We start from the raw sequence: 20,914 nt of genomic DNA on the forward strand, positions 1-20,914 counted from the left end.
TGGTTGGACTTTGAAACTTAATGGAGTAACCAAAGGCACGGGCACAGGGTCAGAGATGCATTGCAGCAGCTGCAGGGGCTTGGAACGCAGTCTCTTGATGGCACACGTGCAGGGCAGTACTGCCAGCAGCAGCAGTGGCAGTGTCCAGTGGCAACTGTGCCAGCACAGTATCCTAAACAGAGGCAGCCTGTGGTGGGATCTTGGCTGTGCCTCATCTTGCTTGGAACCTGCTGGAGTCTGGCTCCCTAAACTTTCCCCGGATTTTTTCCGTACTTAAGATATGCAGAGGCCATTTCTATTTTCATAATTAAAATATCTTGATTAGTATATATACCATCACATAAAAGATTCAATCCCTAAGCCCAAGGAGTTGGTATAGGGTCTGGATTTAATATTCAATTGCCAATGATAAAATGATTTCTACATATTTAGTTATTTAATATGTTGGCTAAAACCCAAAATAATCAGATCTTTTTAGCATCAGATGGAAAAAAAAATCAGCCAATGCCCAAAGTAAATCTTCAGTTGAAGGCTTGTATAGTTAGATGCCCACATTTTCTTTAAACCCTACACTAAACAGTGGCAAAAACTTCACAATTAGGTCAAGTGATTATGTTCCATCTTCTTCACTGAATGAACCCAAGCAAAAAACCCAAGACACTCCAGTCCATCTCAGACACCATAAAGATAACTAAAATTAATTTCTTCTACAAATTATTTTCTTAACATCTCGAGAATAGTGTTTCTCAGCCTTTTTTCATTATTAGTCTCTAAGGAGAAAAATTTAATTTAATTTAAATTCTCCCTAATAAGAAGAATTAAATATTAGGGAATAAGATTTCATCAGCCAGGGTTGAGCCATGGAGGACCACCATGGTACTATTTAAGGTTTTTTGCTCCAAAGAAGCAACTTTGGGGGCAATTTTAGAATTGTGGTCTTAGACAATACACTAAGCTTACAACAATGACTTGGTCAATGCTATCAATACTTCCCATTCAATGTCTAAATAAATATTTATTTTGGGCCTTAGTCCATTCAGTTTATTACAGCTAAGAAGTTTTGTCAGGATTAGTCATGTCTTAATGCCTACAGTTCAAATTTTGCCTCTAACTTACACTCTGATAATACATTGATTTATATGAAATAATAGGAATGTCTTTGTTAACCTGAGATTGAGTTCAAGTTTAAATTACCCAACTATATTCTAATAGGGAGAGAAAACATCACGATGTAGGATGGACGGTACAGGTAGACTCTAGATTGTATCCCATATCCATCCCAACTCATTCTGGCCCATGGACTGCCTTCTTTTCCTATTCTATAAACTCTCCCAACTCACTTAATCATGACTTTGGCTTTAACTATCACCAAAGTTTATTACCCTAAACCTCTATCACTAATTCACATTCCTTTCCTTACTTCCAGATTCACTTATCCAATTTCCAATAAATATCTATACTTGGATTTCCTCCAAGCATATTCAACTCAGTGTATTCCAAACTGAATGTGCTCTTTTGCTTTCATTTTATATTACCTTGGTTAATGAGTGACAATTTCCCAAGCCATAAATCTTGGAGTCACTCTAGATTTTTCTTCTTTCTTGCTTTCCTTATCCAATTAAACTCCAAGTCCTACCGATTTTACCTCTTAAGCATCTCTACAACTCCTGTTCTGGTCCAGATCATCTCTCTCAAGAGTACTACCATAGCCTCCTAAGAAATTTCTGCCTCCAATCTAGCCTCCCTTGACTGCTTCATACATCACACTGAATGCTCTCATTATAATGAAAATGGAAACCACACCCAATCCAAAACTTCAACGCACAACACAACTACATCCTTTCCCTTGATCTCCTGGTTAGGAGACTTCTGCCACAGTAACACACTTGTTTTCTTTCAAATTGCCTATCACCCCCAACTCATATGTTCTCGTGGAAGGCTTCGTGATTTTCCTGGTGAATTTCAGGGAATATCCTGGCTTAGCCTTTCACAGACAGGCAATGTGCAGGCATGCCCCATTTGCTGTTCATCTGTAGGATAATTTTTTAGGGGCAGGCCTCCTCCCTTTGAAGAAGGGTTGCTACAGTTTAGGAGGTAAAGGTAATTCAGGAAGAAGTACTGAGAAGCCTAGTATGACTGTACATCTAAGCTACACCATTCAATACAGTTTTTATCTGTAATAAAGCTACTTTCCTTCTTTTGTTTCAGAATAAAAATTCAGAATTTTTTTCTCATACTTCCTTCCTTTGTACATGCTATTCCCTTTGCAGCATTTGCATTTGGAAAATTCTTCTCATACTTTAAGCCTCAGCTAAAATGCTACCCCCAGACAGGCTGAAGGGCTCTTATTCTGCTCCCATTGAAGGTTATCTGTATATCCATAGAGAAATTATCATATTACATTGTAATTAGTTGTTCGCATATTTGACCGTAGCCTGTAAATTCCTCCAGACCAGGAAATGTAATTTATCCTTGAATTCCCAGAACTTAGCATCAAATGACATAGTAGGCCATCAGTAAATAATTATTCATAGGTAAATAAATAAGCTTACCATATACTTTCATCCCAAAAAAAGAGTTTGAATTAAAAAAAACATGTTGGCAATATAACTAGATGAGTACTAAAATTGTGCTAAGAAAAAGTGCCACAGTTCTTTTTATAATGTAGGCCAACTTTAGTGAAAGGAGAATTATTACTCCTTAGATGTGTCAACAGGATACCAGTCTAAAAATAAAATCAGCTCTATTTATAAGTCCTATTCTATAAATGCCCCAAGTAAGAAATTATATATTAAATACCTAAAAAAGGAATGCAATTCTTCTAGATAAAATCAGTCTTACAGAAAATTGTACACAATTGATTTTCAAGCTTGCATTACTTACAGTTTATGGGCTACAAAATGCTGATCACACCATTTTATAAGATTCACTCACAGAGAACAGTGCTTTGGACAGAGCATGGCATCACTATAATTCCACAGGATAATATTATAGAATGAGAGGATAGGTATCTATTAACATCAAATGTTAACCCTCTCAGAACCATTCCAAAACAAAAACTGAGCTATTTTAGAACAAAGGACTGCTAAAACATATTTATACATCATCTCCTGGCAAGCTTATTGAAGATGGGCTTCAAATACAATAGGAATATAATTAAGTGAAGAAACCAGGAGAAAGAAAAATAAGTGTCAGAAAAACAAGATGAAACCTGCAGCGAGATTAGGACACAAAATATATGCCATTGGGTTCTATCCCCTTTCAGAGGTTCTATATGAATTTGGCCTCAAACAGAGTTTGGCGAATTTCTATCAACTTGCATGTTGTACATAAGCACAAACACACTAGAGTCTTTATTGAGCCCTTAGCTTAATACTTAATGCATCTTAGCATATAGCTTATTAACAGCAATGGAATGGGATGTAAATAAAAGGTCAATAAGTCATAAATAATCATCTGTAATCCTAACATTTTCTTCTCACTGTTAAAGAGCCTGTAGTGAGATGGCCAAGTCTTAAGTCAACCAGCACTGCAAGCACGATTTTGGTCTGAAAGGCCCAGACTTAGAATTTAACAAGGAAGTTGGTATGCATTTTGGGTGGAAGGTCTAGAAGCTTATGGGTTAATCATTTTAGAGGAAGACAGTTTCTCTCTTCTAAAAGCAGAAAGGTCATAGTCTAACATCAAATAACGAAACCATATTCATAACTTTCATAAAAGCAAACAAATGGTAAAGGACCAAAACTCTTCACTGAGAGTTACTTATCATTCAGAAAGTAGGAAATCCTCTTAAGGTATTTTTATTTTAACAATTATAATATCTAGATGTGTATATTAAGACTCAAGGTAAATCTTGGCATGGGAGCTACAGAGTTTAGGGAACTTAACCTTAGTTTGTAAACGCAGAAAAATGAGACACTCAGAGAATGAATGAAATCTATACTTCTGTGACTTTGCTTATCAAATTCATACCTCGGATGACTTTGCCCCAAAATCTGCCACAATCACTGGACAGTTAAGTCAAATTTAGGTCTTTCCATATTTATATCTGAGAACATTTTTTTCATATAGTGAAAAATTTATAACATAATTTAAATTTCATAAAATCCTGGGTGACCTGTTCTAATTTCCTTTCATATGTTACCTTACTATGGTGACCAGCGTTTTTGTCTGCAGCTAAGGGTTCTTGCCCAAACCAGGCAGTAGAAGGAAGAGTTTGCTGGGCTACAGTGCAGTTTGAAAATCATTAGCTTCCCAACGATAGAAGATGACAGATGAAATCTCTCCCTCAAAGTACATGAGAAGGATTGTTTTAAAGTTTTAGAAGTTTTCAGGAAATAAAATGTAACCCATAGTTTTCAGGCCTTTGTTTCATGCTATTCTTCATCTCCTAATGTCCCCTGTTCTAATCATGAGTACAGACAGACTATGAAGTGCAAATAATGAGGTAGAAACAATAATTTTCATGCAATCTAAAATAGCCATGGTAGAGAGGGTGTCAAGATGGCAGTGTAGGTGGACTTTGAACTCACCTCCTACCATGAACACAATCAAGCTACAATATTTTTGGGAAAATTACCCCTGAGAACTGAAAACTGGATAAAAAGAACCCCAACAACAAGGGACAGTCCTGACTGAGGCAGAAGAGGCAGAAATTCCTGTCTGGAGAGAAAACCTTCACGAGCCACAGAGCTTCATGGCCAGCAGGCCAGGAGCAACCCTAAGGTATGAAGCCTTCCCTGGAGGAGTGGGTGGGGGACCTGAGCAGGGGAGTGTTGCCACTATAAGCACTCTTCAGACTCAGCACAACTGAGACGAGTCCCATACTATCTGACTTTGCTGGCTATTAACTACAACAGGGAACACCCCAAGAAAAGGTAGCAGACATAAGCAAAAAAAGCCAGTTCTTAAAGGGTCCATACACAAATTCACCCATTTTGAGAAGCAACCTAAAATTACCAGAAAGAAAAGTACACAGTCCTTTGGTGAAAAGAGACTCACCTAACAGGCTCTGGGTGCATCTCAGTGAGAGGTGAGACCTCTCCAGGGACTGAGACATTGGCGGCAGTCATTATTATGACCTAGTACAGGCATGCTGACACAGACACCAGCAGACACTACTGGAGTTCTTCCCCTGGCCCATTAGCCCAGGATCTGCCCCACCCACTAGAGTGCCCAATTTAATCCAGCTCAGCCAAGGCAGGTTGCCTGCCCCAGGTATTAGCCCCACCCATCGGCAAGCCCTCAGGCAACTTTTCCACCTACATAGACCAGGTGCCTAGATCCCCTGCAGGCAGACAAGTGGGTCCACCACTGTGGGGCAGGGTGTGCATGAGAAGCAAGTGGAGAGTGTGGGGCATTGGTGGAGTGTGTGGGGACCTCTGCAGAGGGGCAACTGGATCTGCTCCAGGGGGTTGGGAAGTGTGCATGGACCAGGACTGTGTTGACAGTATGTGTGGACCTGTGGTCCAGGGGGGTTATCAACGGCAGAAAACCTGTGCTTCTCAAACAGCCACATAGGGAATCAGCTTCACCTTCCAAAACCTGAAACACTTGGGTACTCCCATGCCTGGGGCCAGCCCCACTCAGCTGCAATCCTGAGAGAGCTGACAACAGCCTTGCAGGCCAAGGCCTACAGCAATTGTAAGCCTCTGAGCCTCAACCAGCCATGTTGGGGGGCTACTTCCTTAACAGAAAAACTGCAACAGGAATGCACTATTAGACCTTGTAGCCAACTGTGCTGGGGCTCTCCAAACCTCCAAACCTCTAAACTGACTGAAGTGTCCATAGCAGCCACACACAGCTGAGCACTACAACCAATCAGTCAGGTGGACAGCTTAGACTCCTTGGGCACCTGCAGCAAGAGCAACCCTGCCACAACAGAAGGACACGTGTAGCCCACACAGGAGTCACTCCTGGGACATTTGGAAATAGTGACAAGAGGGTAGCACACTGCTGGGCCTCAAAAGATGTCTCCTACATAAGGCCACTTCTCTAAGATCAGATGTAGCTGACCCACCTAATAAATAGATATAAGCACAGAGAAAGAGGCAAAATGAGGAGGCAAAGGAATATGTTCCAAGCAAGGGAACAGGACTAAACCCCAGAAAAAGAACTAAATGAAACAGAAATAAACAATCTACCTGCAAAGAGTTCAAGCAAAAAGTCATAAGAATGCTCACTGATCTTTGGAGAAGACTGGATGAACACAGTGAGAACATCAACAAAAATTGGAAAATATAAAAAAGAACCAATCACGAATGAAGAATACAGTACTGGAAATGAAAAATTCACTAGAGGGACTCAATAGCAGAGTAGATGATACAGAAGAATGGGTCAGCAAGCTAGAGGAAAGACTAAAGGAAATCACCCAACCTGAACAGGTGAAAGAAAAAAGAATTACAAGGAATGAAAACAGTCTAAGGGAACTCTAGGACAATATCAAGCATGCTAACATTTGTATTATAGGTCTCCCAGAAAGAGAAGAGAGAAACAAAGGGGCAGAGAATCTATTTGAAGAAATAATAGCTGAAAACTTTCCTAACCTAAGGAAGAAAACAGGCATACAAGTACAGGAAGCATAGAGAGCACCAAACAAGATAAACCCAAAGAGGCCCACATCAAGATACATTATAATTAAAATGTCTGAAATTATAAAGATAGAAAGAGAATCCTAAAAGGCACAAGAGAAAGGCAACAAATGACGTAAAAAGGAAACCCCATAAGGCAATCAGCTGACTTCTCAGCAGAAAGCTTACAGGATAGAAGGGAGTGGCACAATATATTTAAAGTGCTGAAAGGAAAAAAAACTACAGCAAAGAATACTCTACCAGGCAAGGTTATCATTCAGAATGGAAGAATAGATAAAGAGTTTCCCAGACAAGCAAAAATGAGAGTTTATCACCAAGAAACCAGTTTCACAAGAAATGCTAATTTAAGTGGGAAATGCTAATTTAAATGTTAAATGCTTATTTCAGTGGGAAAGGGAAGACCACAAATATGAATAAGAAAATACACACACACACATAAAAAAAGGCAATAAAATCACTGGTAAAAGCAAAAATACAGTAAAGGTAGAAGATCAACCACCTATGAAGATAATATGAAGGTCAAAAGACAAAAGTACTAAAATTACCTATTTCAATGATAAGAGGGTAACAGATATACACACACAAAATAAGAGGTTAGATATGATACCAAAAACATAAAATGTGGGAGGCGGGGAGTAAAAGAGTAGAGCTTTTAGAAAGAGGTCAAACTAAAGAGACCATCAACTCAAGATAGATTGCTATATACATAGATTACAATAAGTGAACCTCATAGTAATCACAAACCAGAAACCTATAATGAATACACAAAAAATTAAGAGAAAGGAAAGCAAACATAATACTAAAGAAAGTCGTCAAACCACAAGGGAAGAGAGCAAGAGAAGGAGAAAGGAAGAGAGAAGAACTTCTAAACACCCAGAAAAAAAAGTAACAAAATGGCAATAAGTACATGTTTATCAAAAGCTACTTTAAATGTCAATAGATTAAATGCTCCAATGAAAAGGCAGAGGGTGGCTAATTGGATAAAAAAACAAGACCCATATGTATGCTGCATATCACAGACACACTTCAGACCTAAAGACACTTACAAACTGAAAGTGAAGGAATGGAAAAAGATACTCCATGCAAATGGCAAAGAAAAGAAAGCTGCAGTAGCAATACTTATATCAAAATAGACAAAATAGACAAAACAGACAAAATAGACTTTAAAACAAAAACTGTAACAAGAGACAAAGAAGGACACTACACAATGATAAAGGGAACAATCCAACAAGAGGATAGAACACTTGTAAATATTTATGCACCCAACACAGGAGCACCTAAATGTATAACATAATTATTAACTATTAAAAGGATTATTAATTATTAAAAGGAGAAACAGACAGTAACATAATAGTAATAGGGAACTTTAACACTCCACTTTCAAGAACGGATAGATGATCCAAACAGAAGATCAATAAGGAAACATTGGCCTTAAACAACAGATTAGACCAGATTGACTTAGTAGATATATATAGAACATTCCATCCACAGAACACACATTTTTTTCAATGCACATGGAACATTCTGCAGGACTGATCACACATTAGGCAAAAAAACATGTCTCAATAAATTTAAGAAGATTGAAATAATACCAAGCATCTTCTGACCACAAGGATCTGAAACTAGAAATCAACTACAGAAAGAAAACCAGAAAAGCTACAAAAATGTGGAGATTAAACAAAATGCTATTGAACAACGATTGGGTCAATGAAGAAGTCGAAGGAGGAATCAAAAAATACCTGGAGAAAAATGAAAATGAAAATATGACATGCCAAAATCTATGGGATGCAGCAAAAGTGGTTCTAAGAGGGAAGTTTATAGCTATACAGGCCTACCTCAACAAACAAGAAAAATCCCAAATAAACAATCTGACAGTGCACCTAAAGGAACTGTAAAAAGAAGAACAAAGCCCCAAATCAGCTGAAGGAAGGAAATAATGAAAATCAGAGCAGAAATAAATGAAACAGAGACTAAAAAAACAATAGAAAGAAATTAATGAAACCAAGAACTGGTTCTTTGAAAGATAAACAAAATTGACAAAGCTTTAGCTAGGCTCACCAAGAAATATAGAGAGAAGGTTCAAATAAATAAAATCAGAAATGAAAGAGGAGAAATAACAACAGACACCTCAGAAATACAAAAGATTATAAGAGAATACTACAAAAAGCTATACACCAACAAATTGGATAACCCAGAAGAAATGGATAAATTCTTAGACTCATACAACCTCCTGAAACTGAATCAAGAAGAAAAAGAAGAGAATTTGAATAGACCAATCACCAGTAAGGAGATTGAAACAGTAATCAAAAACCTTAGTAACCAAAAACCTCCCCTCCAAAAAAAATCCAGGACCGGACACCTTCTCTGGTGAATTCTACCAAACATTCAAAGAAGACTTAATACCTATCCTTCTGAAACTCTTCCAAAAAATTGAACATGAGGGGAAGCTTCCTAACTCATTCTATGAAGCCAACATTACCCTGGTATCAAAACCAGACAAGGACAACACAAAAAAAGAAAATTACAGGCCAATATTGCTGATGAACATCGATGCAAAAATCCTCAAGAAAATACTAGCAAATCAAATACAACCATACATTAAAAAGATCATATACCATGATCAAGTAGGATTTATTCCAGGGATGCAGGGATGGTTCAATATCCACAAATCAATCAACACGATACACCACATTAACAAAATGAAGAATAAAAATCACATGATCATCTCAATAGATGCAGAGAAAGCATTTGATAAAATACGGCACCTATTTATGATAAAAACTCAGAATACAATGAGTATAGAAGGAAAGTACCTCAACATTATAAAGGCCATGATGACAAACCCACAGCTAATGTCATTTTCAATGGAGAAAAACTGAAAGCTATCCCTCTAAGAACAGGAACCAGACAAGGATGCCCACTATCACCACTCTTATTTAACATAGTATTGGAAGTCCTAGTCAGAGCAATCAGGCAAGAAAAAGAAATAAAAGGGATCCAAATTGGAAAGAAAGATGTGCAACTGTCACTATTCACAGATGACATGATTTTATATATAGAAAACCCTCAAGAATCCAGCAAAAAACTTTTAGAAATAATAAATGAATATGGTAAAGTTGCAGGATACAAAATCAACATACAAAAATCAGTTGCATTTCTATACACTAACAATGAAGTAGCAGAAAGAGAAATTAAGAATACAATCCCATTTACAATTGCAACTAAACTAATAAAATACCTAGGAATAAAGTGAGCCAAAGAGGTGAAAGATTTGTACACTGAAAACTATAAAACATTGTTGAAAGAAATTGAATAAGACACAAAGAAATGGAAAGATATTCTGTGCTCTTGGATTGGAAGAATTAACACACTTAAAATGTCCAAACTTCTAAAGCAATCTACAGATTCCTACAGACACATGAAAAAATATTCAACATCACTAATATCAGGGAAATGCAAATCAAAAACTACAAGAGATATCAACTCACTTCCATCAGAATGGCTATAATTAACAAGAGAGGAAACAATAAGTGTTGGAGAAGATGTGAACAGAAGGGAACCCTTGCACACTGCTGTTGGGAATGCAAACTGGTGCAGCCACTATGGAAAACAGTATGGAGATTCCTCAAAAAATTAAAAATAGCTCTACCATATGATCTAGCTAGTCCACTGCTGGGTATTTATCCAAAGAACATGAGAAGATGAATGTATAAAGATACATACACCCCTATGTTCACCACAGCATTATTCACAATAGCTAAGTCTTGGAAGCAACCTAGATGCCCATCAAGGGATGAATGGATAAAGAAGATGTGGTGTATATACACAATGAGATACTACTCAGCCATAAGAAACAATGAAATTCACCCATTTGTGACAACATGGATGGACCCTGAGAGCATTACGCTAAGTGAAATAAGTCAGAGGGAGAAAGTCAAATTCCATATGATCTCACTCATAAGTAGAAGATAAAAACAACGACAAACACACACACAGAAACAGATTGGATTGGTGGTTACCAGAGGGGAAAAAGGGAGCAAGGAGGGCGAAAAGGGGGATTAGACACATACGTGTGGTGATGGATTGTAATTAGTCTTTGTATGGTGAACATGTTGTAATCTACACAGAAATTGAAATATGTAATGATGTATACCTGAAATTTATATAATGTTATAAACCACTGTTACTGCAATAAAAAATAAATTAATTAAATTAAATAGTCATGGTAGTTAGCATATATGAACAATAACTCACATAATCTGTGATACAGTTTCTAAAAAAGACATGGATAAATTTCTCCAGATTGATCCCATGTTCTTCCTTTTAGCTGCAACAGATTAGGTTACTAAATAAATATGGGGAGAAATATACTGTGTAGACAAATTTATATCTCTTTCTGTCTTTTTTAACCTTGCTTATAACAAGAAAAATGCAAATAAAAACTATATTGATGCTGTTTTCCACATCATAGTAACAAATACCTCAAAGCTTGATAATACACTGTATTGGAGATTTGTGGAGAAAAAAAGACATTTTCAAAAATTGCTAGTGGGAGTGTTAATTGGTACAATGCCTATCGAGGTCCATTTGGCAATATCTAGCAAAATATGAAATTCCTGTACCCTTTGCACCAACAGATGTGCTTCTTTAAATTTATCCTATAATATACTTTCACTCATGCAAAATACCACATGTACACTGTGATTCACTGAAGTAATGTTTTAAGTAACTGATTAAATAAATTATAGCATATTCATAAAATTGAATCCTACATGGTCATTAAAAAACAGTGAAGTTTTTTATTTAAAAATATAAGGTACATTAAGAGAAAAAAGCAAAATATAGAACAATGTGTATAATACGTTATATTTGTCTTAAATAAAGGAAGATATATATTCACATTTGCTTGATATAAAAAAATCTCTGGAAACCTACACGAGAAACTCACAATAGCAGTCAACTTTTGGAGAAACAGGGAGGTATTGGGCAGATGGGGGCAGGGGCGAAAGAAACACTTTTTATTAATCCTGCTTAGGAATTCTCCTAATTATGATCAACCCCATCCAAAAAATCAAAAGTTTAGGATCACAACTAACTTTTCATGAAATGCAAGATTGCTTTTTCTGTTGCTGTTCGTAAGGAGAAAGTAAATAAATTTCTCATTTTTGGTTGAAGGAACTGCCTCGGTCTTAAGCCAGAGGTTTTCCTAAAAGTAGAGTAGCCCCCTTTTATGCCTTGTGATTTCAAATGATGTGAATGTATTACCTATTCAAAAGATGAAAAAAATTTTTAAATGTAACTTTAAAAAATTAGTGGAAAAGTTCTGGTTTAAGATGACTGCAATGGACTGAACATTTGTGTCCCCCTAAATTCATATGATGAAATCCTAACCCCTAAGGTGATGGTATTAGGAGATGAGGCCTCTGGGAGGACACTAGTCATGAAGGCAGAGCCCTCATGAATGGGATTAATGCCTTTAAAGATTTTATTCTTCCTTTTTCTCCACAAAGCCCCCGGTACATAGTTGTGGGTCCTTCTAGTTGTGGCATGTGGGACGCTGCCTCAGGATGGCTTGACGAGCCGTACCATGTCCGTGCCGAGGATCCAAACCGGTGAAATCCTGGGCCACCGAAGCAGAGCACGTGAACTAAATCACTGGGCCACAGGGCAGCCCCCAGATTAATGCCTTTATAAAAGAGACCCCAGAGAACTCCCTTGTCCCTTCCACCATGTGAGGACACAGCAAGAAGACCACCATCGATGAACCAGAAAGCAGGACCTCACTAGACATCAAATCTGCCAGTGAATTGATCTTGGACCTCCTAGCCTCCAGAACTTGAGAAATAAATTTCTGTCATTAAGTCATCACCCAGTCTATGGTATTCTGTTACAGCAGCCGAAACAGACTAAGACAGTGACTAAACGAGCATGCATTTTTCATTTCTCTCTCATGACCTCATTAAATTCCAGGAATAATATAAAACAGCATAAATCCATGGAATAAAACATGACTTCAGGAGGTGAGAAAAAATGTTTTTCTAGAAGTTAGAAAACAGATGGCCTCAAATGGTTAGATAAACCAGAACAAAGGAAATCGTGACTCCAAATATGCATAGAACAAAGCTGCAGAGGAGATAAGAGGCATTCTTCTGAGCAGCTTCCCAGAGAGACCCAAGTTCACCGTCTGCAGGTACCATGATCAAGCCATTTGGGCTGAAGGGCAGAAATGCTGAGGAGCAGCCTCTCTCATATAAACAGAGAGCAGCTGATTTCAGCATTTCATGTCCACTGGGTGTGGCTGTTAGGCTAGAGAAGAAAGTAGAAAAGAGCCTGAAGTAACTCTGGGCCTCCGAAATAAAACTAGAGAGGAGAAAGGGCCGGCCCAGTGGCTCAGCGGTTAATTTCACATGTTCCACTTCAGTGGCCAGGGGTTCGCCGGTTTGGATCCCGGGTGCAGACATACGCGCTGCTGGTCAAGCCATGCCGTGGCAGGCGTCCCACATATAAAAGTAGAGGAAGATGGGCAGGGATGTTAGCTCAGGGCCAATCTTCCTAAAAAAAGAGGAAGAAGAAAAATAGAGAGGAGAACATACAAGTATGTGTGCTGGGTCTAGAGGCTCCTAGAACACTGCGATTGGCTGAGCTCAGAATCAGCCCTACACAAGAGAAAAGACCTCCTCACGTTAGCCATTGCCCGCCCAACCCTTGTCTGGGGACTGACTGTAAAGGATGCCTGATCCACGAGAACTACCCACTTACCCGAGGTCAGCCCGCCCTATCAGGGGAGAGGGCTTCTGGGTAATCAGACCTATCCAACTGTAATCAGACCTACACAAAGCCAGGCTGCCCACCTATGCTAATCAAGATGGTCCTCTATCCTTGAACATAAACAGGCAACCAAACATTTGAAGAAAACTTAAAGCACGAAAGAAAAAGATCAATAAACAACAAACAACAATTGATCAAGAAGAAAGAAACGATGCAAGGAACAGAAAAGAACTTTCATAAATTAAAAATAGTATTCCCAAGGAGATTTAAGAGGATCTTTCAAGAATGGAATAAGAATAGGCTGCTATAAAAAGATCAATAAGAAAATAAGAAAGAGATCTTAAAATATGACTGTTAGAAGAAACAAAATAGAAAAGCTAGGTAATAGAATTAATAGAATGAGCCACTTTAAAGACCAAATTAGTGATCTTGAAAATAAAGTTGCAGAAATGGTAGCTATTACTAAAGAAGAGAGCAGAGATAATGCAGGGAAGGAAAATAATAATAATAGAAGAAAACGTCACTGGAAAAAAAACTAGAATCCTCGAAGAAAAGGAGCTCACTGTACTAATGAGTATGAAAGAAAAACCCTACACTTAGACACACGTTGGTGAAATTTTAGAATTTCGAGTACAAAGAAAAAATAGCCCAGAATAGTTAAACGATAAAAATAAAAAAGTAGGCCATCTACTTTATTTCTAAAGGAAATAAAATTAACTATCTCAATAGCAACACAAGTTCCTGTGAAACTTTAAGCGAAAATGACTTTGAATCTAGCATTCTATACTCAGATTAACTATTAGTCAAGGGTGAGGGAAAATAATGACATTTTCAGGCTTATAGTAATGGCTAATATTTAGTGACCTCTCACTATGAACCAGATACAGCTCCAAGTTCTTTGCAATTATTAACTTATTTATTTAATCCTCAGAACAATCCAATTACTTTGGTACTGTTATCATCCCTGGTTTTACAAATGAGAAAATAGAGACATAGAAAGGATGAGAAACCTGCCAAAGATCGTGTCACTCATAGGAGGCAGAGCTGGGCTTTTCTTTTTTTTTTTTTTTTAAGATTGGCACCTGAGCTAACATCTGTCGTCAATCTTTTTTTTTCTTCTTCTTCTTTTTCTCCCCAAAGCCCCCAGGTACGTAGTTGTACATTCTAGTTGTGAGCACCTCAGGTTGTGCTACGTAGGATACCATCTCAGCACAGCCTGATGAGCAGTGCCACATCCGCGCCCAGGATCCCAACCGGGGAAACCTGGGCAGGTGAAGTGAAGCGCGAGAACTTAAACATTCGGCCACGGGGTCGGCCCCCAGAGTGTGCTTTGAACCAGGGAGTCTGGCTGCAGAGCACACACTCTTCCTTGCTACACAATAGTGCCACTTTGTTGTTCAGGCACTTAGAAAGTTTATGTCCCATGCAGCCTTCCTGGAAAAAAATTACTTGAGGGTATACTACAGTAAAATGAAAAAGAAATTCAAGAAACAATGGCACTGACCTGGGAGTTGAGTGGTTTCAGGCTCTCAGCTCTGCAATGTGCCTAGGAAATCACAGAAAGGAGTTTTTATTGTACAAATTGTGTGATTCAAATCCAGAAGTTCTTAATTGTAAAATGAGGGCATGTATTTCTTCTGTCAAAAAAAAAAATGACAATTGGAAACAATTAATTTTGAGCCATTTTTTGGAGTGAAAGAAAAGAGAATGCCTGGAACATTCTCGTTCTAAAGGGCCAGATTTAATCACACAAACATTTCTGTCAATGTGAGTCTAATCACACTAGTTGCTTCTCCCATGTATATTTACATACTCAATATTGCAAATGTAGCTTATTGGTTTTCCATTTTTAGAAGAAATTATAGGAAATGATTGGAAAACAAGTATGTTTTCTATAGAATAGAAAGAAAATAATAGAAGCCTTAATATATAAGTAATGGAATAGTTAAAATAAGCTAAAAGGAAGAAGGGACAGGAGAGATACATGCAGAGGAAATAGAGATGTGCTTATTTCCTCATTTTTTAGAGCAAGGAATTATTAAATACAACTATAAAATATCACAAATTTATAAAGGTAAACAGTAAAATAGGTTAAAAATATACCTAACCAAAACTTGAAAGTAGAGAGGGAAAGAGAAGGGGGAATGAATATAAGTGCACCAAATTCTTTACCTTTTACAGCACAAAGCCAATAGGTACTGGTCAAATTTTATAAAGCAAGGAACAGAGGTGCAATTAGAGTTTATAATGGTATCTACTAGATTAAAATCAGAAATGGCTAAAAGGAGCTACATCTAAAGAGTAAGCCTGTTTTGTTGCCGTTGATTGTTTGTTTTTACCATGTGCATGTTCTAGTTTTAAAACGGAATTGGGTCAATGACTGGATATATGGATGAAAGGATGGAAGTAAAGTAAATAGAGATCTGCACTACTTTCTGGAAAAAGGGATATTTAAGCAGAAACCTGGAGAAAGAATAAGAGTTACCTAAGTGAGGAGAGAAAGGAAAAAGTATTTCATGTAGAGAGTCCAGCCCAGAAGGAAGTTCATTGGCTGAGACATGGAGTAGAAAGGAAGAACTGAAGACAGTAATAAAGGAAGGAAATCCACTGTAGACCAGCAAGCGGCCTCCGTCCTTGGTAAAGCTGTCTGTTGAAGAAGGCTTCCTGAGAGAATCCCCTCCAGTCCTATTGTGCTCTTTATTGACTCAGACCTCAGGGACGGGAGGCAGAAGACATCCTCCCTCTCTTCTCTTTTGCCCACAGCCATGTGTTTACCAACTCAATGAAAGAAGGCCATGGCCCTGACAGAAAGCAGTCTCCACCTTTCAGAAGCTGCAGCACCTGTGAACATTCAGCCTCTGGAACCTGCTCATCTCTTGCATGCTAGTGCAAAGGAATATGCTTCCTCCAGAAAAACACTTAAAACTTGATTTCATTCATTTATCTACCAACACTTAGAGCCTACTGTCTACTGACTTGCCACTTCTTCAGAGCAGTCTTCCCTGACCACCTGATCTAAAGAACCTTCCTCATATAACTTCCTCTCTTGTAATATTCTGTTCTTGTCCTTCATAGACTTTTCATAGTTTGCAATAATTTATTTATACACTCACTCTCTTAATGTCTATTTCTCTTACTAGATGATAAGCTTCACAAGAACAGAGATCACACTGTTTAGTTTACCATTAGAGAACACAGTACTGGAACTTAGTAGGCCTTCAACGAATACTTATTGGATGTATGGATGGTCAGAAGGAAGGAAGGAAGGATTGGCGTGTAGATATATGGGTGGATATGTGAACATACCAAGCCCTATGCTATTTGTGTTATTTAACTTTGGAACCCAGCACCTCCCATAGTGCTTGGTATATAGTGTGGCTCTATTAACTTGTTGGCTATATCCTAGGCACTAGGGATGAAAGAATGAGTATAGCACCGTTCTCACCTTTTAGAAGTCAAATTTTAGGGAGGGAAACATAAATTAATAATTACAGCAAAGTGCGATATATGTTATGTTAGAAACGCAAACCAGGGACTATGGAAGCATAGAGGAGAATGTGCTTAACTGCTTGTGGAGCTCAAAGATGCCTCCTGAAGGAAGCTATACTTGAGCTGAGTCTTAAAGTATGCTAAGAAATTTTCTGAATAAAGAACAGAGGAGGGGCCAGCCCTGCGGCCAAACGGTTAAGTTCATACGCTCTACTTCAGTGGCCCAGGGTTTCACTGGTTCGGATCCTGGGTGTGGACCTAACACCATTCATCAAGCCATGCTGAGATGGCGTCCCACATAGCACAACTAGAAGAACCTACAACTAGAATATACAACTATGTACTGGGGGGCTTTGGGGAGAAGAAGAGAAAAAAAAAGATTGGTAACAGATGTTAGCTCAGGTGCCAACCTTTAAAAAAAAGAAAGAAGAGGGGCCGGCCCAGTGGCACAGCGGTTAAGTTCGTCCGTTCCGCTTTGGTGGCCCAGGGTTCGCTGGTTCAGATCCCGGGTGCGGACGTGGCGCCACTTGACACACCATGCTGTGGTGGGCGTCCCACATATAAAGTAGAGGAAGATAGGTATGGATGTTAGCTCAGGGCCAGTCTTCCTCAGCAAAAAGAGGAAGATTGGCAGCAGTTAGCTCAGGGCTAATCTTCCTCAAAATAAACAAAAACAAAAACAGAGGAAAGGCATTCCAGAAGATGGTATGTAAAGATAAAGAGAAGATCATCGAGGGATCATGAGTCAGTCAACATGGCTGCAAAACACAAGGTGCAACGTAGAAGCAACATATGAGGCTGGAACAAGGACAGAGGACAGACTGTATTAAAACATTTTAGCTTTGTCTTATAAGTGATGACAAGACCTGGGATGACAAGTGTGAGAATGACATGATCAGATTTGCATTTTCTCAAGTTCACTCTGGTCAAAACATAGCTAATAAGCTGGAAGGGCTGGAGGTACGGACAACAGTTAGGAGTCATGTGAGACAATGAGGAGGGCTTGAATGTGGCAATGACAATGAAAAGAGAGAAGAGACCATTTCAGGGACATTGAAAAGGTAGAATAGGCAGAAGGAGACAGTAACCAATGGGATGTGGACACTGATGGAGAAGGGGTCTCTAGGATGATTCAAAGGTTTCTGGCTTTAGTGCTTGGATGAACTATGGTGCCATTAAGCAAAAATTGGGAGGAGAAAGAAGAGGAGAATGTTTGAGAATATATTACCTTTCAGGTTCCCCAATCTAGAATGATACAGTAATTGAACAGATAAGTCTGTAACTCACATCAGCAGTCAGAGATGAGGATGAGATTTGGCTACGATCAGTTCATGGATGATAGTTACAGGTATGGGCAGAATATTGCTGAGGGGAACAGAGAAGAAAGGAGAGGAAAAGGGGACTAAGTGTGGAACCCTGTGAAATATGTTCATTTCCATAGCAAATTATGGTTTATTTGGTGTAGATTTCTTCCAATGATTTCATTTTAATAATTTAGTTATTCACTCTGGTTAGAGAATTCCATAATTTAGTTTTAGTAACGTGTATGCAGTATTGACACTGTTGCTATTTGCAATAACTCAAGGCTAGTGTTTTAATCTTTTCAAATGTTTTCATTATTTGTTTATATAACTGAAACTTAACATACTGCACAAATGATGGTCATTTTATATCTTTGGTTTAATTAAAAAATAAACATGGAGACACAGACAAACCTTGAAATGATTTCCTCCTTGCCTCTTCCTTCCTCTGCTTGTCTACTGTTGTCTTTATTACTCAAATATTATTATAAGTGTGCCTTGCTTTTGAGAGAGAAAGTCACCTGGCAAATTGCCATTTCAAAGTTCTTAAAGAGCAGCTGGAACAAAAATCCACAAAACAGAGCAAGCTAATAGTTATTAGCATATTCATAAACTGAGACATAAGGTCAAACTCCTTATTTTCATTACAAAAGTCACCTACTTGTGTCATTGATGATGCCCTTTGTTCTACAGCCAATAGATTAATCCTTGTGTGATTTAAATAAATTCTCAGAGGCATTTATGCTTTAAAAAATAAGAGCATCCAGAAGGAAGAATTTTTAGTAGTTAAAGGTACTTATTAAAATACTGCAAAGGTTTAGGCAGCTCTGTAGGCAACTTCAGGAGAAAAATCTGTTGTCCTTTAAGAGACTCATAATTTCACAAGAAAAACCTCTTTCCATTCATTGATATTTGAAATAAAAATTGTGACAGCATCATGCTGAAGTAATTTCTTAGCTCATGTAATAAAATTAAAATATTCAAATTATCATTGTCTTTCTTACTGGGAGTTTTTGAAGAAGCATGAAGATAGGGAGAATTTCTTTAGCACAATATTCATCAAGAGGCATAAAAAACTTCAATGTTAGTTTGAAAAAAATATGAGAAAATTCATGAAGCATTTGAAAATTCTCTTGGATGTTGAAAATCAATATGACATGTACACAAAAATCAGAAGGCAAGGATGTTTCGTGTATACCGTGTGGCACCACCAAAGTTAGCCCAGTATTTAGGCAAAGAGGTAGCCACTTAAATGATCTGAGAGTCAATCATATCAGCCTGATTGGAAAAAAGGATGATGGGAATGGACAGTGCTTTTTCTACTGTTTGATTTCTTGAATTCTGGCCTATCTGAGGTAAGTCAGCAGTGGTGGGTAGAGGTATTTTTCTCTCTACCCTCTCAATCCCAGTAAAGCCTAGAGCCTAAAAGGATCCTTTGTGCCATCATAAATATAAACTCTTCCTCCCCTGTCCTTTTGTGCTATTATCTTCAATAAAAAAAGAATTTTCTCCCCTTAGAAAAATATCAAGGCATAGTTATTTTTAAAAATGGCTTTGACTCCAGTGGAATCTAAAGAAAATGCTACTAAACAGTCAATGGATCATTAAAGAAACCAAAGAGGAAATTAAAAACTACCTCAAGACAAATAAAAATGGAAACATAACATTGCAAAATCTACAGGATGCAGCAAAAGCAATTCTAAGAGGGAAGTTTATAGTGATACAGGCCTACCTCAGGAAATAAGAAGTCACAAATAATCTAACCTACACCTAAAGAAACTAGGAAAAGAAGAATAAACAAAACCCAAAGTTAGTAGAAGGAAGGAAATAATAAAGATCAAAGTGGAAATAAATGAAACAGAGACTAAAAAAATATAGAAAAGATCAATGAAACTAAGAGCTGGTTCTTTGAAAAGATCAACAAAATGGATAAACTTTCAGCCACACTCATCGAGGAAAAAAAGAGAAAGGGCCCAAATAAACAAAATCAGAAATGAAAGAGAAGTTACAATTGACACTGCAGAAATACAAAAGACTATAAGAGATTACTATGAACAATTATACACCAATAAATTGGCCAACCTAGAAGACATGGATAAATTCCTAGAAACATACAATCTTCCAAGAGTGAAGTAGGCAGAAACAGAAAATCTGAACAGACTGATTACTAGTAATGAAATTGAATCAGTAATCAAAAAACTCTCGAAGTCCAAGGTCAGAAACAAAAGTCCAAGACCAGAAGCCTGCACAGCTGAATTCTACCAAACATTTAAAGCAGAGTTAATACCTAGCCTTCTCAAAGTATTTCAAAAAACTGAAGAGGAAGGAATGCTTCCAAACTCATTCTACAAGGCCAGCATTACCCTGATACCAAAACTAGACAAAGACATGACAAAAAAAAGAAAATTACAGGCCAATATCCCCGATGAACATATATGCAAAAATCTTCAACAAAATATTAACAAACCAAATTCAACAATACATTAAAAGGATCATACACCATGATCAAGTGGAATTTATCCCAGGGATGCCAGGATTGTCTGATATTCACAAATCAATCAACATGATACACCATATTAACAAAACAATTAAAATCATATGATCATCTCAATAGATGCAGAAAAAGCTTTTGACAAAATTCAACATCCATTTATGATAAGAACTCTCAACAAAGTTGGTATAGAGGGAACATATCTCAACATAATAAAGGCCATATGTGAGAAACTCACAGCTAACATCATACTCAATGCTGAAAAGCCGAAAGCA

General features: G+C 37.8%; 1 long non-coding RNA gene across 1 annotated transcript in view; it reads right to left on the minus strand.

The window, feature by feature from the left end:
* The window catches only part of LOC138924795 (uncharacterized), a 52,948-nt gene that overhangs the window by 27,311 nt on the left and 4,723 nt on the right, over nt 1–20,914 (minus strand). The window contains exon 2 of the long non-coding RNA XR_011440052.1: nt 14,863–14,904. This is a non-coding gene — a long non-coding RNA (uncharacterized lncRNA). The remainder of the gene's footprint in view (nt 1–14,862; nt 14,905–20,914) is intronic.

Source organism: Equus caballus, chromosome 6 (genome assembly GCF_041296265.1).
Source record: "Equus caballus isolate H_3958 breed thoroughbred chromosome 6, TB-T2T, whole genome shotgun sequence".
In the NCBI taxonomy this organism is placed as follows: domain Eukaryota; kingdom Metazoa; phylum Chordata; class Mammalia; order Perissodactyla; family Equidae; genus Equus; species Equus caballus.